The sequence below is a fragment of the Episyrphus balteatus genome, chromosome 3, assembly GCF_945859705.1.
Source record: "Episyrphus balteatus chromosome 3, idEpiBalt1.1, whole genome shotgun sequence".
Taxonomy (NCBI): Eukaryota; Metazoa; Arthropoda; class Insecta; order Diptera; family Syrphidae; genus Episyrphus; species Episyrphus balteatus.
Window position 1 is genome coordinate 104785383 of NC_079136.1, and position 25523 is coordinate 104810905.

A 25523-nucleotide genomic window follows, 5' to 3' on the forward strand; every position below is an offset into this window, starting at 1 on the left:
TCTTATACGTGAGAACAATTGAGTAGCAAAAGCAATACAGCATAGGTACATATTTACCATCAACAGCTTGCAGTTGTGCACTTGATTACAAATATTGCGGCAGCGGCAGAGCCAACGAACTAAGTTGTGGTAGGGCCATGAATACGCAGTATTAAAATGCATGTTAGTAAGAGGCACTTTGTGACGGAGAAAAACAAAGAGAAAGGAGATTAAAATAGAGAAGAAAACTCTTGTTTTTTGCTCCAACTTTCAACTTCCCTCATAAAATGAGAGATTTTATTAAGTGCTTAGTTTTACTCACCAACAATTCACCAACCATTTTCTCTGATTACATGGGTATCTTGTCTTTGGCTTTCATATTTACACACACTACATAGGATACAAGAATAAATGATTTCCTAGTTTTCTACCCAATTTTACCGAAACGCGACCTAGAATCTCATTTCTGATTGGGGCTCTTTGAACAATTTTCCAGTTCACATTCGGTTACCGTACTGCATAGAAGTACGCTCGTGGGAAAGTGTTGCTATAACGAGTGTACGTTCTCAAGGAATATTAATTTTTATCAAACGGATTAACTGATTTAGTGTGAAACAAACCAAAAAAAAAATAGAAACGTAACAAAATTGTCATTTAAGAATTTATTTGTGTTTTTAAAAAGGCCGGTGATTGCTTCGCGAAGACCAAAATCTTAACCCTTTTAGCTACGGGTTATTTTATTTATAAGATAATTGCGTTTGAAGAAAAAAATTTCAGAAGTGCCAATGTATCTATAATATCATGCGACAGTGTTAAGAGTGAGTTCCATTCAAAATCAAAGAAAAAAATTAGTAAAGGCACCAAAGAGGTTGAAAAACAAAACCTACCCAGCGATTAAAGAAAACAAAATTTATTTAATTTGAAGTGGAAGATGTGATTTTGTTTTATTTTAATTTATTTTAATTTTTAAAACTAAACAAACGGGAAAATTAAAGCAAGCAATGTAAAAAGTGAACACTGCTACTAATGTTTACATACCCATCTACATATACGTTACTATTTAACTTTTTTTTTAAACGAATAATTTTATTAGAGAGAGGTTTATAATTATAAATTAATCAAATAAAGATAACTGCAATTTGGGTTAAAACATAGAATGTGCTTTTTTGCAAAGCTATGTATCCGCAGAAAAAAACAAGATAAAGGAAAAAAAAATATAATACCTACCTACCTATATCATAAAATTGTTCGTGTTGTTTTTGTAATACATGCCAACTCCAACTGCGGGTACGGATGAATAGGAGTGTAAAAAAACGCAGCTATAGATAAAATCGGTTGCCTAAGGTGTTTTCATAAGTTTGAATTAATTTTCCATAAATCTGATCTTGATATCAAAAAGACATTGAATTGCATTGAATGCATCGAAAACAAGAAAATACTTTACTTTATTTAAAAAATATATAACTCATCTTCTGTGAAAGATTAGCATTACTTCTTAAAATATATATTCGTTTTTAATATCTGCAGTTACATTATCAAAAAACAAAACAAAAATTTAAAAAGAAATGTTTATTATGTTGAAGAAAACAAGAAAATAACACACTTTGTGAACATTTAATCCTCATCTGCGGCTGGTTGTTGTTTTCATTCACGGATCTCAATTGCAATAATCGATTGTATTATTTCGATAGTTCTTGCCTAATTTGTAACTAGTTAATTTGTATTTTTGATCGTGCCAAATTTGTCTAAAATTTGTCATGAATATTTTCACAAGTGAATTGAATAGTAAATGTATGTAGGTATCTATATAGTACCTACCCCACCTTCCGAAATGCTCATATCATAAGTCATAAGCATAACAAATTCTTTTCAAGTAAACTTAGCATGGCAGAACAATCTTTGACTTATGTTGATATTTTAAGTTGTTTCGTATAGAAATAAAAACAAACTCAAGACAAAGTCAAAGGTAAATAAAATACTTCCAAGTTCAATTTAATACAAAAAATCTTCCAATAATTGAAAATCGATTTTGCGTTCTTTGAGTTACTAGTGCTTAACCATAAAGCAAATTTTCTGTAGGATATAACAATAGCCAAAATCAGTTTTAACATCAAGATTGATACAAATTTTAATATTTTATATTTAATATTTTTTAGTCAGATCTATTGAACTTAACTTTACTAAAACTCTCTTGTATCAGTTGTTGGAAAGTATTCTTTTGTTTTTTTTTGTTTTCTTATGATATGACTTGCAAAAGTGGTAACACTATAGCTATAGCTACGCAGTCAAGACTCAACGGACAAAATTCACACTGGCTATTCTCTTTCAAGAAAGAATAGGTAGGTACTTGTTTTAAATTTTCTTCAACAAACGCCTTCAAATTAAAAATAAATTCGATTTTACGAAATCATTGAAAAATCTACCTAGTGATTGTGCTCGAAGATTTTAGTGTATTTTCAATTTCAGTACGAATACAAATTATTTTATAAAAATTGTTAATGGAAACAAAGAAGCAGCTGTAAATTCGACAGTGTCCGTAGTTACATTCAACCCCATCTTAAAACATTTTATTCGTGCCCTGGAGATTAATTTAAAAGTGAATTTTGCTAAAAAAAATTTGAATTGAAAAGAAAAATATGTGAAAAATAAAAAATTAATGTCTACCTATAATAAATAAAAAAAACAGTGCACATCAGTTAACCGATTTTAAATTGTTTTGCTGTGCATTCAAGTGAGAATTTTGCGTGCATCTCACTTCACAGTTTTTTAGTTTTTTGTTTTACCCTGGTAATATAATCTGAATAAAAATTAAAGAAAAAAAAACATGTAAAAACATGTATAGTTAAAAATTTTAAAATATTTGTCAAAGAAAATTGTTAAGAAGAGAATATGGAGTGCTAAAAAAAAAAATTAATAGTAGAAGATAATATACAACTCACGCAATCTATCTAAAGGAATTACTATCTTATACCTTTGAACATAATAAACTATTGCTGTTTGTTTTTTGTATGCCAACGTACTTAAAACATTGTTGTTTCGGATCTTTCATCATAAGCTTCATGGTCTGATGCTTATAACTAGGTTTGTATTGAATAAACTATATGGTTTATACTTTTCATTTTTGTTTTGTATTTATTTTGTTTCATATACCTATGCTCATTTCTTTGTTTCGTGCGAAGCGGTATATTGTTATTTAAAATAAGGGTGTTTCGGTTCAGCGATTTAAAGTATCTAAAGGTACCTCCACTTTCAGTTTGCCACAGGAAAAAGGAATTATCTTGTTGATTTAAAGTTTAATTGTAGTTCATTCAACTGTAGACTAGTATAACTGGAGTTTATATAAAGTCAAGAAACAATGGGAGATATTCATAGTTCTTTCATAAGCTGTAACTTTGTTTGTATCTTTGTTCTAAGATAAATTGGGGCTTATCTTCTTCATAGACAATTTGGACCTACTAACCTGTGTAATAGTTTAAGTCTCCAGTCTAATGTTGTTATCAATTGGTAATCCGGAAGAGCTCTCCGAAGGCCAAAAAAAAAATAAATACAGTTCTTTTCAGTTTAAAGTTTGATGTCCCTGTATACTAGGGTGGAGCGACATTGTATGGAGAATACGTCGTATGAATTTCGAATACCTTCCTCCTTTTTTCCGATAGGTAAAACAATTTCACATAAAAAATGTATTCGAATAAGGTCTTTAGCCTGTTGAAATTGTACTTGTTTAGAGAATCTACTTTATTGTTTATTTATATTGTTCAAGCAACTTAATATTTACATATATGTTTGTAAATTAAAATGTTCATTATTTATTCTTTCTACAATCTTCAAACAAATAAGTCCTTTTATTTAGAAGCCCTCTACCTTAGCTAAAAGTTTTGCCTTTTTGGACTTGTGTTTTTTGTTTGTTTCGTTAGTTTTTGATTTCTTCAAATGTTTGATATAACTTTGTATTAATTCATTTACAAAGTAAGACACAGGAGAATCTATTTACTTCATTTAGACAAAAATAAAAAAAAAACTTACTAATAAAAAATCACAAAATTCATAAAAAAATAACAAAAATTTAGCTTTTATTTTTTATTTTTAATGTTAAAATCTTTTTTGACGTGATAATGTCTTATAAATCGATGAACCATGGCAGCATCTACGAAAAAGTGACGTAATTTTTTCCGTTACACGTGAAATTTTTAGCATTGCGGCATAAATTTCAATTAAAAATTAAAAATAAACTATACTAAAAATCATCAAGAGCTAATTTGAAAGACAATGCCCTAAAGGTGAATATTAATAAAGAATTTTGAAAAAAATTCAATCATTAAATAGGGTAAATAGGGGTAAAACGAAATTGCAATAAAGTGGTTACTTTCTAAACGCGTTTTGTAAAAAGTTTAATTTTTATTATCGATAGGTATATGCATTTATTGTAAGGCTAACAAAGGTATTGAAAAAATTCTAGAAAATTTCAAAACCATGTTATAAATGGTTATTTAAAACTTAAAAATGTGGTAGACCTTTGACAAAGTAGTGATTATAGGTAGGGGAATTTTTTGTTTTTGACAATTTGGAAAATGCAATTCAAAAGATAATAAAAAAATAGGGTTCCAATAAGGATTTTTTTAAGTCTCTGCGTTTCGAAATATGAGTTTTTGAAAAAAAAAAAAATACTTTTTTATGGGTATTTTTGGGTAGTTTTTTTTTTGCAATTTTTCGAAGCGTTCAAACATATAAAATATATATAGATTATGGCCATGCGCATGCATATGTAAAAAAATTGCTATTCTTAAACATTATTTTGACTGAATAACGGGAAAAACAAATGTTTTGGTCCCAAGTTTTTTGACGGTTTTTATTTTTATCTGTTTTTCTTCAACAGATAAATTAATGTAATTTATACTGTAGATTGATAATAAAAAGGAATATATTTGTACAAAATTTCAATCAATTTCGTATTTTTTTCAACACGTTCTGTTTTTTTTATCTAGAGCACAAAATGATTTTACTCTATTGAGCATGCTGATAATATCTCAGTTTGAAATTTTGACATGGTTGGCTTTAAAAAATTCTAACTTTTTTGTAGACATCGTAGAAATATGATTCAAGTGTCATGTCAGGGTGAAATAATAAGCTTTCAGATAATGTACCATTCTTTATAGGTTGTCATATAAAAAAAATTAATTTAATGGTATTAGAAGATGAAAAAATATAATCTTTATTGCTCTTTTGATGTAAATTGATTGGGTTCACAAAATTCCAGTTCTTTTTGTAGATGTCGTGCAGACATGGTTGATGTTAATATTTTGAGTTGAAACAACAGGCTTTCAGATGGTATACAATTTAAACAGGTCAACAAAAAAAAATTTATTTTGCTTATTTGCCCTTTTTGGATTCAAAGCAAACTGGTCAACAAAATTGAATTTTTTTGCCACAAGAACCAAAGTATACTTTTCTAGAGGTTTCTGATGTGCTGAACTCTTATCCTAAAGAAAAGTATATTTTGGTTCTTGTGGCAAAAACCTTGTTGACCAGTGTAATCACCCCTCCTAAGATTTGCTTTTGTAGTGTTGGGAGTGAAAAATACAATTTTCATACCCAGTGAGCCTTTCTCGGGTTTTATGAGCCATAGTGCAAGAACCGTGCATTGTACAAAAAAACTGTTAAGGTAAAGTATAAAATGTAGAAAATTTAAAGCTCTAATTTTTTTTAAGCACTTTCTTCGACTTAAATTATGAGAAAAAAGTTATAATGTATTCATAAAAATCCATTTGTTAAGAAAATGCACTGTAACTTTTGAACGATAAAGTTTAGCGGAATTAGTGTTCGGAGAATCTTGAAGAAAAATTAATTTTCTACAAGATTTGCTTACTAATTTTTGTTGTATGATAAAAAATACGTGAGTTATGTGGTATTCAAAAACACCCTAATACCACAGATAATAAATTATACAGATGTCTTATTCATATGGAGAGAAATGATATATGAAACTGAAATTGATAAAAAAAGCTTTTCCCAAAGCTTTAACATATTCAGTAAATACACACAAAATCATCTCGCTCATCTTCTATCTTGAAGAACACCTCTTCTTTCCTATGAAAGAAATAAAATGCATGACTGGGTCGCCACGAACTTGCTCTTAGAGTTAAAGTTGCTTAAATTTTTAAGACATTTTATATTGAAATTTGGAAAAAAAAATAAAATTCGTTTTTTTTTTAAATAAAATAAAATTTGAGTTCAAATTGCCCTCCAAAACAAGTATGCAGTTTTGATGATATATTAAGAAGTATTTTTAGACAAAAAATTTTCAAAATCGTTAGAGCCGTTTTTTAAAAAACTATTTTTTTTTTAAATAATTTCTTGGAAAAAAAGTTTTAAAATAAAATTGGTATGCCATTTTGTAAAAATCACTAATCAACATCTAAAAACAAAATTTCAAAAAAATTCAATGTCCCGTCTTCGAAAATTTGATTTTTCAAAAAAAAATTTTCAAAATTTTTTCAAAAATCCAGACTGACAGACTGACAGATTGACAGACTGACAGATTGACAGACTGACAGACTGACAGACTGACAGACTGACAGACTGACAGACTGACAGACTGACAGACTGACAGACTGACAGACTGACAGACTGACAGACTGACAGACTGACAGACTGACAGACTGACAGACTGACAGACTGACAGACTGACAGACTGACAGACTGACAGACTGACAGACTGACAGACTGACAGACTGACAGACTGACAGACTGACAGACTGACAGACTGACAGACTGACAGACTGACAGACTGACAGACTGACAGACTGACAGACTGACAGACTGACAGACTGACAGACTGACAGACTGACAGACTGACAGACTGACAGACTGACAGACTGACAGACTGACAGACTGACAGACTGACAGACTGACAGACTGACAGACTGACAGACTGACAGACTGACAGACTGACAGACTGACAGACTGACAGACTGACAGACTGACAGACTGACAGACTGACAGACTGACAGACTGACAGACTGACAGACTGACAGACTGACAGACTGACAGACTGACAGACTGACAGACTGACAGACTGACAGACTGACAGACTGACAGACTGACAGACTGACAGACTGACAGACTGACAGACTGACAGACTGACAGACTGACAGACTGACAGACTGACAGACTGACAGACTGAAAGACTGACAGACTGACAGACTGACAGACTGACAGACTGACAGACTGACAGACTGACAGACTGACAGACTGACAGACTGACAGACTGACAGACTGACAGACTGACAGACTGACAGACTGACAGACTGACAGACTGACAGACTGACAGACTGACAGACTGACAGACTGACAGACTGACAGACTGACAGACTGACAGACTGACAGACTGACAGACTGACAGACTGACAGACAGACGGACTTCCGGGACCCACTTTTTTGGCACTCTCTACCATCGTAATGTCATGGAAAAATGTCATCTCAATTTTTTTTTTGTACGAATGCACAACTTGATATATAGTACCTATATCGCAAGTAAAAACAAAGAAAGTTTTTTTTTTTTTTTATTTTCTTTTTCTCTCCAATACCTACACCACACACACTCACACAACACGCACATGATCATTCTTCACAAATGAAAAAAAAAATGGGTTTGTTATAGTTTATTTTTGTGTTCTGGTTGGTGGTGTTGCGCTGAGTGCAGGTGTAGGAGAGTTGGTCGTTTTACGACGCATCCACATCACGGTTGCCACAATGGTCATTTATTACCAAAATTGGTCATTTTTCATTCACTTGGTCCCTTAGTCACTTTTTTCCATTTGGTCATTTTTTATGAAGAAATGAACTGAGTATCTGCCCGCCATATCCTTATTTTCTAGTGAAAATTTTTCCGTCCGAAATATTTACTAGTTTCTTGTGTGCCAGCAAAATTTAAGTGAGAAACGAGCTCTTGACTATCTTGCGTACCTACATATACCGTGAAAAATTCAAAATACGGGGAATTTTCCAAACGTGAACAATTTTTCGCCCAGAATAAGGCAAAAGTGAAATTTAATTTTTCTGGGTGGAATCTTGTTCACGTGAAAACCACGATATGGCTATATAACAATGCACTTCCAATTTTGTTGCCCTCATGTTAAAGGATGCCATGTGTTGGATACAAAAATAAATATATCAAAAAAATTACTTCTCCGTCCTGAAAACAGAGAATTTTGTTTGAATCTATTGAAGATGTTTTTATGGGAAAAAAAAAAGCTGAGAAACTTCTAATAGTGAGGCATTAAAGGAGCATTAAAAAGGAGCGCCATTGTGCACTTTGTGATAAATGAATGAAATTTTATATCATTGGTAGAACTCAATATAAGAGTTAGGTATTTTGAGATATTGGGCCACCTTGTATTCCATCCAGGAGGGTAGATACAAGAGCTTTTCTGTGTTGCACCCGCATTGTCCAGGTCCAGGCATATTGCTATTGGTTTTATTCGATCGAGCGATAAAAATTACTTCGAAATCATGTATTATATTAATAAAAAGGTTTCATTAGCTATACTATGATATGCAGCAATGCGGGTGCAACACAGAAAAGCTCTTGTATTTACCCTCCTGGATGGAATACAAGGTGGCCCAATATCTCAAAATAACTCTTATATTTTTTTTTTTTTTCTTGTCCGTGGGTAGGTGTTGAAATCTTCAAAAGATTCTATGAGGCCCGGAAAACGCGTGCTCATAGATATGTGGGACTCTTAACCACTAAAACGATCTCCTCCTCCCGATTGCAACTAAGTTCAGATGGAACTTATCTAGCAATTTATCTTTCTCGAAGTTAAGTTACGTGTTGTAGGTAACTTTCCGATGAAAGTTCCTACTGATGATATTTTAAAATAAATAAATAACATTTGTTTTAAATTAAATCATTTAAGTAATGGTTTAAATTTTGTTATCAAAAAAATACTTTAAAGGAAGTTAAACAAATAAAATCTCTAAAACATTTAAATTTATATTAATCAATGCCGATATTTTGAAATAAAGGAATTAAATTGAAAAATTTCACTGTACCAAATCGGAAGGTTTAGTCCTTCGCAAACGTCGTACTAAGTTTGTCTCGTCGAGTATTTCTAGTATTGTTCTATTAGTATGTTCGACTAACCGTTTTCGATGTTTTTGGGCAAACGTTTTTATTTCTTCGCGAACCGTGGGGATTCCAAGATCCCTGTGAAGATCTTCGTTTCTTATATACCACGGCGCATTTACAAATGATCTTAATAATTTATTTTCAAAGGTTTGTAATCTATTTAAACTTGTATCGCGGGTACAACCCCAAAGTTGAATACCATATATCCAGACAGGCTTAAGTACTTGCTTGCAAACTAATAATTTGTTTTCAATACTAAGTCTAGAATGTTGTCCGAGCAACCAGTACATTTCTCTTAACTTAATATTTAACTGATCACATTTATTTTTAACATGCGGTTTCCATTTTAATTTCGCGTCGAGAGTCATCCCGAGATATTTTGCCTCGTTTGCAAATGGGACTTGAGTAGTATTAATAAAAACAGGTAGTCTATTTATTTTCTTATATGTAAAGTCCACGTGGACTGACTTAAATTCGTTAAGCGCTATTCGCCATGTTTGTGTCCATTCATTGACATTGTTAAGAGCATTTTGCAATTTACTTGTCGATTCGTTAATTGTTTTGCCTACTGCAAGTAATGCGGTGTCGTCAGCAAAAGTAGCTACAATTGTGTTTTCTGTTTGAGGTATATCGCGTGTGAATAGAAGGTACAGAATGGGACCTAAAACACTACCTTGTGGTACCCCAGCCACTATTTCCCTAAAGTCTGAGTAATCATTTCCGTGCCTAACGCGAAAAATTCTGTTCTCTAGATATTTTCTAAGAATGATAAAGAGTCCTTCAGGTAGGACTTGTCTTAACTTGCATTTGAGACCCTCGTGCCATACGTTATCAAAAGCTTGAGACACATCTAAAAAGACCGCTGAACAAATTTTCTTTTCTTCAAGAGCTTTCTCAATGACATCGGTGATTCTATGTACTTGATCAATCGTCGAGTGCTTGCTTCTAAAACCGAACTGGTGTTCAGGTATAAGACCTTTTTCTTCTATTATTGGCTGGAGGCGCTGCAAAAATATTCTCTCAAAAACCTTTGATACTACAGGAAGCAGTGAAATGGGTCTGTATGATTTCTTTTCGTGTGATGGTTTGCCAGGTTTTGAGACCATTGTTACTTCTGCGACTTTCCATTGGTTTGGAATAAATTCTAACCTAAGAGTGGCATTCATTATGTATAGGAGGTTTATTAAACCTTTCCGTGGGAGCATTTTAAGAATTTCCTCTGTAATTAAGTCGTATCCTGGAGCTTTTTTTGACTTTAGCTTCTTAATTTCTTTGTTTAATTCCGCAAACGTAACATTTCTTGTGATGAAGCTTTCACTTGACGTTATATTCATATTTATACTATCATTCAATGTTTGCCCATTGAATGGTTTGAATGTTTCCTCTAGGTAATCAGCGAAAACGTTTGCTTTCTCTTTGTCGCTTCTTGCCCATTCATTTTGGTCTTTCATAATCGGAGGTGCTGGAATCTTAGGTTTTTTCGTGGCTTTTATAGCTTTCCATAGAGAGTAGTTAGATTCTTTACCTACCGTCAAATTTTCAAGGTAATTTTTAGCTAGTACCAATGATATAAATTTCATGCTACCAATGATATAAATTTCATGCTTTTATCACAAAGTGCACGATTCATTTTTACTCACAATCTTGGTCACAATTTTTATTTTGAAGTGGCAAGGCTAGCTGGGTTAAGCGTGCATTTAATTCCGCTCCTTTTTTTTTATTAATTCATCTTTTCTTCAAATTTCAAGTGCCGCGGCAGATACATTTTCTTTTTTAAAGTTGTCATTAGAAAGCTAATGAAATTAATGAAAAAAAAATCAGGCGTTTTATACTAATTTTTTTCTGAGGCGTTGCGTTTTGAAATATGAATCACAACAAAAACATTACCTACTGTTAAAAAAAGAGCCAAGTTCTTCTATGTTGAAATTATGCTGGCACAAAAAGTACTGAGATGTAAAAGTGTACCAAGTTCTAAAGTTTGGGTATCAATCGTATCAATAAAATTTTGATTTCATCATTATGATCAATTTTGCTATGAATAGTTTCAAGACAGTCATAGAGCTTCTCATATAGTTCACAGTTTGAAGAGGGTGGAATATAGCAAGCAACGATATATAAATCACCAGATGAAATAGTAATTTTCACGCACATTATTTCCAATGTTGATTCCAAAAAATCGTCGACAAGATTGCAAAAGAGGCAGTTACGTACTGCTATCAATAAACCACCGCCAACAGTTGTAGTGTAGGTGTCATTATGGCGATCGCGGCGGTAAATTTGAAAGTTGGAATCAAACATCTCTGTATCCACAAAAGAAGAATTTAGCCATGTTTCCGTGAGGATAAGTACATCATGAGGCACGTTATTTATGTTCTTATAAACCTTGTTGGTTTTTGTCCTTAGGCCGTTTACATTTTGATAATAGATCAATAGTTGGTGTAGCTGCTTTGATTCAGGAAGGGCATTGTCATATGTTGTGGAAAAGGGTGAGAATGTTTTATTTGTTTCCTATTTTGAAACTCATGAACAATGATTCCGTTTGGCCAAAAAGATTTTGAGTTGAGAAGATGGAACATAGAATATGGTACTTTAATCTTGATAGATAGATGGATAGATAGATAGATAGATAGATAGATAGATAGATAGATAGATAGATAGATAGATAGATAGATAGATAGATAGATAGATAGATAGATAGATAGATAGATAGATAGATAGATAGATAGATAGATAGATAGATAGATAGATAGATAGATAGATAGATAGATAGATAGATAGATAGATAGATAGATAGATAGATAGATAGATAGATAGATAGATAGATAGATAGATAGATAGATAGATAGATAGATAGATAGATAGATAGATAGATAGATAGATAGATAGATAGATAGATAGATAGATAGATAGATAGATAGATAGATAGATAGATAGATAGATAGATAGATAGATAGATAGATAGATAGATAGATAGATAGATAGATAGATAGATAGATAGATAGATAGATAGATCGATAGATAGATAGATAGATAGATAGATAGATAGATAGATAGATAGATAGATAGATAGATAGATAGATAGATAGATAGATAGATAGATAGATAGATAGATAGATAGATAGATAGATAGATAGATAGATAGATAGATAGATAGATAGATAGATAGATAGATAGATAGATAGATAGATAGATAGATAGATAGATAGATAGATAGATAGATAGATAGATAGATAGATAGATAGATAGATAGATAGATAGATAGATAGATAGATAGATAGATAGATAGATAGATAGATAGATAGATAGATAGATAGATAGATAGATAGATAGATAGATAGATAGATAGATAGATAGATAGATAGATAGATAGATAGATAGATAGATAGATAGATAGATAGATAGATAGATAGATAGATAGATAGATAGATAGATAGATAGATAGATAGATAGATAGATAGATAGATAGATAGATAGATAGATAGATAGATAGATAGATAGATAGATAGATAGATAGATAGATAGATAGATAGATAGATAGATAGATAGATAGATAGATAGATAGATAGATAGATAGATAGATAGATAGATAGATAGATAGATAGATAGATAGATAGATAGATAGATAGATAGATAGATAGATAGATAGATAGATAGATAGATAGATAGATAGATAGATAGATAGATAGATAGATAGATAGATAGATAGATAGATAGATAGATAGATAGATAGATAGATAGATAGATAGATAGATAGATAGATAGATAGATAGATAGATAGATAGATAGATAGATAGATAGATAGATAGATAGATAGATAGATAGATAGATAGATAGATAGATAGATAGATAGATAGATAGATAGATAGATAGATAGATAGATAGATAGATAGATAGATAGATAGATAGATAGATAGATAGATAGATAGATAGATAGATAGATAGATAGATAGATAGATAGATAGATAGATAGATAGATAGATAGATAGATAGATAGATAGATAGATAGATAGATAGATAGATAGATAGATAGATAGATAGATAGATAGATAGATAGATAGATAGATAGATAGATAGATAGATAGATAGATAGATAGATAGATAGATAGATAGATAGATAGATAGATAGATAGATAGATAGATAGATAGATAGATAGATAGATAGATAGATAGATAGATAGATAGATAGATAGATAGATAGATAGATAGATAGATAGATAGATAGATAGATAGATAGATAGATAGATAGATAGATAGATAGATAGATAGATAGATAGATAGATAGATAGATAGATAGATAGATAGATAGATAGATAGATAGATAGATAGATAGATAGATAATTTTATTTTTCATTAAAAAAATGTAGCATTACTTGTGCACCACATTGTATACACATCTGGTGTGTGTATACTAGAGTGACCGCAAGAAATCGATTTTCGAAATTTGGTCGGGGGAACCCCATAAGAAATGTAACACGACAGTTAAAAAAAGTTTAATTTTAAATCGAGTTTGCACTTCAGCTCTTTTTGTGGTAAGTACTGAAAATTTAAATTGATGACAATATTTTTCTTTTTTAGTAAAACTAAACAAATTAAGCATCTGAATTATGTGTAACAACACTACCTTTAATTAAATACAGGGTGTCCCAAAAGTAATGGATCAAACGAAATATGCTGATAGGCCAACCTTAAGGCTTCTAGAATTTGGTAACTTATTCATCCCAAATCCTTACGGTTTTCGATTTAATGCAGTTCTTGTGAAATTTCGAAAAATCCCTACTTGGCAACAGTATTTTGCTTCCTATGCACATAATTGATTTTTGTTTTTAAAAATTCTTTCACTAGAACATTGCCAAATATTTAGGAATAATTAATTGATCAAAATATTTTTTATTGCATACACCATTTCACTGGAAATTAATTAACAGTTCCAAGTTTTATAATAACTCAATTTCTTTCTTTTATTTCAGAGCAACACCGCGAAAAAAAATTGTATGGTGTGGCAGTGGTTTATTATTTTAAAAACTTGCCCTGTTCTTGTAGTTTTCAAAAAGGTATAAAAGTTTCCAAAGTTGCAGATAGATCGAAAAATATTACAATTTGAATTAAACAAAACAGGATTTTTCATAGCAAAAATACAAACAAAAATAGAGGCTATTGTTCAAAGAGAAATAAACAAACAACAGTTAGAGAAAATGTGTTTATTTTTGCTTGTTTTTTGTTCTGAAAAACCCTGTTTTGTTGAATTCAAATAGTAATATTTTGCGATCTAACTGCAACTTTGGAAACTTTTATACATTTATGAAAACTACAAAAACAGGGCAAGTTTTTAAATTAATAAACCATTGCCACACCATACAAATTTTTGTCGCGGTATTGCTCTGAAATAAAAGAAAGAAATTGAGTTATTTTAAAACTTGGAACTGTTAATTAATTTTCAGCGAAATGGCGTATGAAATAAAAAATATTTTGATCAATTAATTGTTCTTTAATATTTGGCAATGTTCTAGTGAAAGAATTTTTAAAAACAAAAATCAATTATGGGCGTAGGAAGCAAAATACTGTTGCCAAGTAGGGGTTTTTCGAAATTTCACAAGAACTGCATTAAATCGAAAACCGTAAGGATTTGGGATGAACAAGTTACCAAACTCTGAGAGCCCTTAAGTTGGCCTATGAGCATATTTCGTTTGATCCATTACTTTTGGGACACCCTGTATATAAAAAGTGAAAATAACCCGATCTGTTTGGGAGCTAGAGCTAATTTTCTTCGAAAAACAGTGAAAAAACAGAGATTTTTGATACTTTGAGCGAGTGTCGGCACCATTTAGAGTTATCCAATCGAGCTGAAATTTTGGCTATCTAAAAATCTGCAAAGGAACATTTTATGGGGTTCCCCCGAAAAAAATTCGACAAAAAATTTTTTCTATGGGAGTTGCGGTCACTCTAGTGTATACAATGAACGGTTTTGCATAAAGAGAACATTACACAGTTAACATTTATCGTATGATACCTATTTCTTATCTTTGACTTTTGCCAAGATTTGTTAATAATGTATCATTCGTATTTAGGTCGTCGATGAGAGAACATCTCTTTAATAAATATAATTACTTAAAATAAATAAGTTCTTTTTATTTAACATTATATAATAATTATATAGTGGATAATCCCACAAAAAAATTTTAACAAAATTGAAAAATATACATTTTTGTGCTCTGTCCGTTCATGAATCATGAAAGTTGATTTTTTAAGAATTCGGTCATCGAAATTTCCCACCTCCATGATTTTGACCCATAATACATTACCATTTTATTAACAATAACGGTTTGTACAGTACATTCCAAGCCTTTAATTTGTTCCTAAAAAAATTAAAAAAGTAAAAGAAATTATTAAGTTTTAACGTTATAAATATGTTTTATTAGTCACTATCACTAAAAATTTCACTATAAAATTAAATTTTAATATAAATTTTCTTTTTTAATGGATGCATCACCTGGAAAGATAGAAAAAAGTTTGTATTAGTAGTAAAATGATTAGTACAATTTGGTTTAAGAAATCGAAATAGAAGATAAAATTATCTTTTACCTTATTGTAATTGGCAGCATTAGGCTCTGGAGCTGAAAAAAACAATACAAAATTGAATAAGTTGGGGATAGATCAAAATATAAAGAATTTAGGTACCTACATCATATAGAATAACTTGAGAAATGTTGATAATATTAAGTTAAAACAATTTAAATACTTAGAGAAATAAAAAAAATGCAACACTTACTAAATTCTACGTTTGCTTTATTTTCCAAAGGCAATTTCATGTGTTCAGGATTTGTTGATAAATGTGGTTTTTATTTTGTGTTGATTTGAAGATTACGCCCGTGCGTAAAAATATCTAAACTACGATTTTCAATTTTTAAATATGTACCTACAACAAAAAAATTAAAAATATATTTAAAACATAAAAAGGAGAAATTTTTGACATTATTATTATGTTTATATACTTATCTGAGTATATGGGAAAGAGGCAACGGGAACCAACATTATTTTGCACTGCTAAAATGTCTTATGGCCATATTATTTACTAGTTTAAAAAATACATCTGGATGTAAAATTGTCAAAAGTCAAAAATAAATCCAAATCCAAAATATTTATCCCCATTTAAACTATGAAAAAAGTTAAAAAAAATATTTTTTTCTCTGTGTGATTGTGAATATTATGGATTTTGATTGATTTTGCACATTTCAATTTCTTTACATCCAGATGTATTTTTTCAACTAGTGAATAATATGGCCGTTATACTCTTCAAAATTGTCATGGTTTAAAATGCTTAACACTGTCCACTTGAATATCAGATTTCAAATAAAGGACTAAAGGACCAGAGGGAGCGTGTGAAGGTCGAAAATATAGTTAAAAAATTGTTTGTGGAATATTATCATAGACACATGTTTTTAAGGTAAGGAGTGATTCCAATCGAAAACGACATTAATGTACTTAGTTGAAAAAGTTTTTGAAAAAATATTGTTCAAATAAAACCAACTGTACCTAATCTTTAAATGTGTTTAAACAAAAAAGTCAGAGATAAAGGTAGTCTTGTCAATTGAGCCTAAATGACATGAATAATACATTTTTTTTAAGTTAACCTTTTTAAGTTAATACAGTGCACATTTTTAATAAATGCATTAACAAGTATATGAGAGGTAAGACATAATCTGCTATTGCTATTATCATAGACACATTTTTTAAGGTATTTTTGATGCTGAATCTAATGACATTAAAAAATAATACGATTGCTGTAAAGGGGGGTTCACATTGACCAACTTACCGGACAGACCGGTTGTCATTTGGCCTGATGGCCGAATTATATTTTTCGTTCACACTCTTCAGACAATTTTCGTCAAAACCCATTTTTCAGCTTATTTTTAATATATCTTTACCCTATTCTGCTCTCAAATAAGAGAGAATGGATTATCACTGTCTGCCGGACAGACATGTCGTTTAATTGACTAACATATCGGTCCGACCACCAAAAAATCAAAATTTTTTGAAAACCATCCGGCAAACCGGACAGGCTGTCGGATGGGTGTTCACATTATCAAAACAGCATCAGATCAGACCAAATGGCGGCTGGTCTGTCCGGTAAGTTGGTCAATGTGAACCCCCCTTAAGAAAAGTTATTGGCGATTAAAAACAAGGGTGCTTATTATTTTACTTCAGGTAAATAAAATCGAAACCCATTTGAAATTCGGGATGAAGGTTTTAGATAAAGCAGGGATAAAGGATTCATAAAGTTCTTACCTAATTGGTGAAAGGGTGTTTTTTTGATGGGTTGAATTGTGTATGAGAAAGGTGTCATAACAGCTGACATACATTTTGTTAATTTTTTTAAAACATGGAGGAAAAGTTATGTCTATTATAATTCTTAGTTCTTATACAGAGTCTACAAAATAATCTTGAGTGAAAGAGAGTTTTTTTTAAGAAATGATGACATTCGGAATTAGTACCAGAAAAACTGGGACAAAATTGTTACACCAGCGAAAATTGGTGTTTCATTTATAACAGAAACCAAGAATCTAAGTAGTCTGTAAAAATATTTTAGTTGAAATTGTGTTTTTTTGGGAAATAGGAAAATCCGCAATAAGTCCGATAAAATAAATGGTATAAAAGGTACTCTTACGAAATTTATTAAAAAATGTTGTCTTTCCCATGGAAATTATGAGTACAATAAGTCTGCCTATACCTACATTTTTTTTCGTGGGAAGGGGTGTTTGTTTTAGGTGTAGAGAAAATGTGGGTATATTGGAAAAAGTAAGTAATAATAGTGGTAAGTGGTACCCTATTAAAATTCATTAATTATGTTACTTTTGAGATTAGAAACAAGAATCTAAAATGTCTATAAGAATATCATGTTTAAAATTGTGTTTTTTAGTGAAAACAAAAATGATGGGCCACCCTAGTAAAATTTGGGATAGAAAGCAAGTTGAAAGGGTTTTTTTGAAGTGAAAACTTCTTTAGTATCGTAGTGATTTGAAACAAGATGAAACGAAAACGCGACACGACTTCAACTTGTTATAACTTTTTTGTTTTAATAGATAGATGAATGAGATTTGTACTGTAGATAGGTAATTAAATAAATTATAATTGTACAAAATTTCAATTAATTTCATATTCAAAATTCGGAGATAACGGTAAAAAGATGTTCTTTTCCAACACACGTTATATCTTTTGATCTAGTGTACATACAAATTTGATTTAACTTTAAAACGCATGCTGATAACATAACCTTTTATTTGATATATCAAACATAACGTTACGTGCTCTACAAGTTACACAATCTTAAATTGAAAAAAATTTAAAAATACCTCAAAACACCTGTGGAGATCTTTTGGCGATGACCAGCTACCAGTGTAGGAAGTACCGTAATCTCAGTCTGGAAATTCGACATGGTTGACTTTAAAAAATTCTAACTTCTCTTGTAGACATCTTTGAAATAAGATTTATGCATTATTATACAAGGTGAAACAATAAGCTTTCACATGGTATAACATTTTTTATAGGTTGTCAAACAAAAAAATATATTTAATAGCATGAGAACATAAAAATAAATGTTGTTTTGCTTTTTTTTATGAAATTTCATCGAGTTTAAAAAATTCTAGCACTTTTTGTAGATGTCTCATAGGTCTGATCGATATATATATTTTGAGCTTAGACAATAAGCTTTCAGATGGTATTAAATTTTTTATAGGTTGTTAGGGAAAAAATGCATTTAATAGCGTTAGAAGATAAAAATACGTGTTTTTTCGCTTTTTTTATGGAAATTGATCGAGTTCAAAAAATTCTAGCTCTTTTTGTAGATGTCTCATAGACCTGATCGATATATATATTTTGAGCTAAGACAAAAAGCTTTCAGATGATATAAAATTTATATAGGTTGTCATATAAAAAACATGGAATTGAAGGTGATAGAATAGAAATAGGTAGATTTTTTCTATTTTTTTTTTCAAGAAAAATGATTTTTTAAGGTTTCACTTCTACCGCGTGTGAATTGCACACATGAATTTTTTTTTTTCGAAGAGACAGTAAAATCTGTAATTGGTGCAAAAAGCTTATGATTCATTAATTTTTGGTTTTGATGACAAATTGAACGTTTATACTTTAGTGTTTCTAGTCTGTAGATTTATCTTCGGATCAGAATCAGGGTTATGATATTTACCTAATTCTCTATCGAATGAGCAACAAAATTTGGGGATGGTACAAATTGATGGGTCGCCCATTTATTAACATCATAAATGAACTGCACTAAAACTTGTATCTTTTTGTGTTCCCTGTTTTAAGTAAAAATTAGAAAGCTGAGTGAGTCGAAGATGTGTATGCCTCGTTATTTTATTTATATTAACAGATTTCTTAACTACTTAATTTCCCAGAAGCCCTGGCATTCGTCGGGTGTACGCAACTGAAGGCAACCCCAAAATGAAGTGCATCAACAATGCCGTTTTTTAAATATCTAAGGATCGTACTTTAAAAAAAACGTTACCACATCATTTATTTTTTCTTTTTCAGATACGACAAAGTTAAATTCAAGATGGTTTAATTCTCGACTTTTGGCTAAAACATGCACTTGAAAACGCATATTTTAAGTACTTATTGTGGTTTAATGTGGTTCAAAAACCAGACAATTTTGTTCAAGACAAGGAAAATCTATCTGATAGCAACAGTGTTTTTTTTACGTTCCATCCGTACGTAAAAACTGTATTTTAAATGCACTTTATTTTTCAATTATCCCCTAAGGGTCTGCAAAAATGTTATATCTTATGCTTCCAAATCAAAGGTCCATCCAATATACCAATCATTTCATTTTATCACCCACGACCACATAAATCCAAAAACAGGCTTACAAGGTCATTTAAAAATGAATCAAGATCGGACTTCCCTGAAAAAAGTTTTTTTTATAGGTTTTTTGAAAAAAAATTTTTATAGGTATTTGTTATCTACTATTGATGACCTTTCAAGCCATATAGCATATAGGTCTCATTCGAATCGATGCTGGTTTTTTTTCTTTCTATATTTTTGGGCATTCTCCTTTTATATGAAGCTTAGAGCTATGCGATCGTGAAACTTTTTTTCGCAGAACGGCCTTCCATGGTCGACAGGACGAAGCGGAGTAGGCTGTTGGTACTAATTACCCCCCCAACCAAGAGTGTTCCCACCAAGGCACTCCCAACAATTGACGGTAGCCGATGAATTAATTTATAGAATCAACGGTAGCTTCACCAGTTCCAGTTAGGCCGAACTACTTGGTGAACCCCTTATATGAGCTACTCCGAGATATTCAGAGCACAGGTCTATAAGGAGCAAATCACATCTAGGCAATATAGGCAATATATAGGTGAACCTAGCGACACACAATATGATCTAAGAGCTTTCCATTAAGCGTGCATGCAATTCCTTGGGTTAGGCGACTAGAGATCACTGGCGTAGTAAAAGATGATCAAATTAGAAAACCAGGAGCATGCCAGTGTCGACAATTTGTGAAAAACGTTTCGCGAAATTTTCCGCAAAATTTCGAGCATTATGGACGTACTTGCTAACACGAACAGCACTACCCCGACAGGCAGTACCGGTGCTACACACAGTACTGATCCTGAATCGATTAGAAATAATCGGGTCAGAGCTATGTATACGAATTCCGGGGGCTAGCAAAGTAATGCACGAGGTTAGGAGGAAATTGAGAGTCGAGAGTTGGAACGTAGGAAATATGAACGGCCGAAACTGTGAATTAGAAGAGATGATGAAGAGAAGGCGAGTGGACTCTTGTGCTTCCAAGAAACCGGAGCCCGTTTCTTGGACGTTAAGACCAAAGAGTACAAGATGTTCTACTACGGGACGGAGCAAGGTAGGAACGGAATCGGTGTCATCCTTGCGAAAAGGCTTCTTGGGAGCGTTTTGGGTATTTCGAAGTCCAGTGACCGATTGATGACTCTAAAACATGTTCAGCTCAAATGGTTTTATAGGGTTGAATACCATGTTCAGTTCATTAAACAAAGCCGACACCTTATAACTTATAGCAGTGGTGGAAATGAAACACAGGTCGACTACCATCTTATATCTAGTTTTATGAAGCCGCTAGTGAAAGACTGCAAAGTGATATTAGGAGAGGCGATCACCCAGCAACACCGTCTCCTATTAACAGAATTTTTTTATGGAGATGAAGGCTATCGGTGGAATCAAGCAGTACAACCTGGAGAAAGAAAAAGGCTGCATCGCCTTATGAGAAATTATCTGTGCGAAACCACCAGCAGAATACAAAACGAAGAGTTCAGATTACAAAATATGTGGGACTTTATGCAAAGAACTTGCTTGATGAAGGCGAAGTCACTTCTAGGAACCTCTAAAGGAAACTACTAACGCGAAAAAGAAACATGGTGGTGGAGCGATGAAGTCAAAGCATTGATATCAAGAAAAAAGACCACTTTCCAAGCTAGGTCCAAACGCCCCCCTCCCCCTCATAATAGAGATGAAAAAGCACGACTCGAAGTGGACTACGAACGCTACAAGAAAGAATCAAAGAAGAAATGTACCCAGCATAAGGCATAGAGTACGGAAAGCATGTACCGCGAGCCTGAGCAAATATCTGATCCAGCAGCTGCTGATGCAAACCAGGCTCTCCAGGAACTGACAAGCCAAGCTGAACAAGGGTGCAGCTATCTTCAAAATTACAACTCAAAGAAGGAGGAATGCCCAGGAAATTCGCTCACCAAAGTTCATAAGCGATGCTCAAGGCCTACTACTTGTGAATGACGACGAAATTCTTCACAGGTGGTGAGGGCGACAGTATTGTGAAGAGCTTTTAAATGAGCAATTTCCCAGGAAAAACTCCAAGAAAGGAAAAACGATTGGTCCAGATGACCCTCGGAGTTCTGGAAGAAGATGGGAGACATCGGGTCTAAATGGCTCAGGATTCTCATCTCCAAACTCATCAGCGGTGAAATCAGTGGAGAGAAAGTTACCTTTTTCCAATCTACAAAGGAAAAGGGGACACACGAAACTGTGATAACTACCGATCGATTAAGCTGATGTCACACACCATGAAGAAAGTTGAACGGATTTTGGATGGCCGACTACGAAAAATAATACGGCTGTCTGATGACCAGTGCGGGTTTGTTTCGGGTAAATCAACCACAGAGTTTAAGAATCCGATTGGAAAAATATTCCATATATATTTCGTCAAGGGATTTGCATATTATGCTAGTTGATTTCGAAAAGGCATTCGATAAACAACCACGAGATCTGATATGGGTGTCCTTGAGAAAGCGAGGGGTTCCAGTAACCTAAATGCGGATGATCATGGACATGTACGAGGAAGTAAAAACGAAAGTAAAATGCCCCACAGGAGTCACCGAAGAGTTCCCAATCAAAGTCGGTGTGCACAGGGAAGCGTCCTGAGTCCATTGCTCTTTATCACAGTCCTTGATTTCCTGCTTGAAGGAAAAGTGACGGATCCGAAAAGAATGCGTTTTAGAAATTAATATCTGAGCAATAAAAAAGATATTACAGTACATAACGTTTATAAGAAACTGAAAAATTGCACAACATTTGTTTCTTATAACCGAGTGTTTCTTATATTCTTACAACGGATATAAGAAACAAGTTTCTTATACGGGTATAAGAAACAAGTTTCTTATACGGATATAAGAAACAAGTTTCTTATACGGATATAAGAAACAAGTTTCTTATACGGATATAAGAAACAAGTTTCTTATACGGATATAAGAAACAAGTTTCTTATACGGATATAAGAAACAAGTTTCTTATACGGGTATAAGAAACAAGTTTCTTATACGGCTATAAGAAACAAGTTTCTTATACGGCTATAAGAAACAAGTTTCTTATACAAATATACCTACCAACCACAAACTTATCCTCGCCTATATATTCAATCCAATTATATAAATACATACATATTAGCTGTGTTTTATTTTCTTCGTGATCCGGATCAGATCATTGTTTTTATTAGCTTTACAACAAAAGCAGTATTTTGTTTTCTGATTGTTTCGAAAATAAATAAATGATCGGATCCGGATCACGAGAAAAATAAAACACAGCTATTATGTAGCTATTTTATATTTTTCACAGATTTCTTTTCTATTTTTTCCCGATTTAATTTATTCAAGGATTATGTTGTATCAATTTGGTTTAAAGTGAAATATTAGCTGTGTTCCTTTGGCCTGAAGTATCTACTGCTAGGTAGTTCTGGTTGTTTCTTGTATTCATCTCCATTTCTTCAATAGAAAAAAACTATTTCGCAACATTTTTAGCAAAGGTAAATACAGCAGCTGAAGTTCTCTTCAAATTATGTCAAACTCAAATGACATTTGCACAGGTTGCTTTGAATTTTTCTTAAGGGTTCATGGTTTTTTTAGTTTCGTAATTTTTTTGAAAGTTTCTTAAATCCAACCAACTTTATGTGTGAGCAAGAAAGTTCGTGGTTTGAAAAATGTTCCTTTTATCAGTGTTTTTCTTATAAACGTGTTTCTTATAAACACATAATTCAACATGATACGGTAAAGTACACGGTGCTTTTGTTCGAGTTTCTTTTAAGCGAGGTTTTCTTGTAAGCGTGTTTCTTATAAGCGATAAATACTGTAACAGTTTTTAAATGCAGCAAAATTCAGATGAAGTTTCTATCATAAGTATTAACGGAGTAAGTATTAACATTAACATGAGTAAGGGAAAACCAATGTAAGGGTTTTCTTAGATCATCGCTAAAGGGTATCAATTTTGCAGATACAGAGTTATTGTAAACCAATTTTATTATACGAATATACCCAAGAATCATCCCCTAAAATAGTTTAATTTCATTCCGGGCAGCCTGTATACAGGGTGATTCAGGAATAATGTGCTAAAAAGCTAGAGCGTGTACGTTGGGTCGACACAAGAAAAAAATTGTAGGGAGGGGGGTATATTCCCCCTCCTTTACCGGGAGGGGCAGTTAAAAATATGACCTAATTTGAAAAAAAAAATTATTAAAAATCAACGGTTACACTTACAATAACGAGCTATAACTTTTTCTAAGGCCAAAAACTGGGTTTTTATAAAAAAAAATTAAGTACCTAAAGATTTACTATGATAGCTACGGAGTAGACGTTTATCTGAGACCAGCTCCCTTGTTTAAATTCTCGACAATGAAAAATTTAAAAAAACTTACCAAAAATTGCGTTTTATAAAACTCTAACATCCTTGCATTTTCAGTACTTTGATTATTTGTTAGTTTAAACATAAAAGAAGTTCTTATTATTTAATTAAATATTTAATGAAAAGCCTTTCATTTTCTTTTTGTTGTGATAATGTCAGGCTCAGAACAAAATAGCGGTGCCACTACTCGGAGCAAAGCCTTAACCAATACCACTCCGATTATATTTCTCACTCTATGTCTCAATCCACGAACACTTTGATCAAAACAGTAACAAGTGCGAATGAAGAGCGTAAAAATATAGACCGACAATGGAAAGAACAGAGCGATTATATTATTGGTCTTCTTTCCAAACGAATTGCTGACTCCGAAAAAGAGAATTTCTGATAAAATCAGCAATGACATTAAAGAATTTCAAACCTCTATAAACAATACAAAAAATAAAGTCACTGAAGTAGAAACCGCCCTTTCAAATGCTAACGCAAAAATTGATGTACTCAACTCCGAAATAAGTGTACTAAAAAAAAAAACAATTACTGATGTAAACAAACAATGCACAATCACGCAAACCGAAATGATAAATGTTAAAAAAAAATTCAAAACGTGCAAGAAAACCGTAGTGTTGCAAATGATTCTTTTCTTTTTGGCGTACCACATTTCGACGATGAAAATCTAGATTCAACATTCAACCTCCTTTGCCACACGTTAACAATTGTTGCGGTAAATTTTACCACAACAAGTTTCAACGACCCATTCCTTTTAATATTAACCTTTTCTTTTCAAATCCTTTTTAATTGCTGCTCCAAAATATTCTAAGAGGTTTTAAGAGACCTGGGCCATCAGCCAGAAGCTTACTCTCTGAGTATTTTGGAAATGCAACCCAAATAGGTTTTATAAATAATGGTGTAAATGGTGGTTAACACCTATCCATATACAATTGTTGGACAGGCGGTCCGATTAATAAATACATATCTATAATATTTGGACAGGCGGTCCCATAAACAACACACCATAATATTTGGACGGGCGGTCCAATAAACATACAAATAACTATATTTGGAGTTTGTGTGAGAGATGAGTCACACAGGATTTAAAAAGGCATGTATTATTTACCCATGTCCAACGAAGGTGTGAATTATAATACACCCAACCTAAATTTAGTATGGCCGAGTGCCCACCCTAATGTGTCGTCGACATAAAAGAAAAATCACCCGGTTGATGAATTTCCTATCCCCTGTTTAT

At 32.2% G+C, this 25523-nt stretch overlaps 1 protein-coding gene across 3 annotated transcripts in view; it reads left to right on the forward strand.

Moving 5' to 3' along the window:
• Positions 1-221: 221 nt before the first annotated feature.
• LOC129913586 (hemicentin-2) overlaps positions 222-25523 on the forward strand; it is a 358695-nt gene continuing 333393 nt past the window's right edge. Inside the window, exons 1-2 of one of the 3 annotated variants that reach the window (XM_055992340.1) lie at positions 222-797; positions 2446-3060. The gene's annotated coding sequence lies outside the window, so the exon portion shown is untranslated. The remainder of the gene's footprint in view (positions 798-2445; positions 3061-25523) is intronic. The other 2 variants (XM_055992341.1, XM_055992339.1) reach the window with 2 other exon arrangements.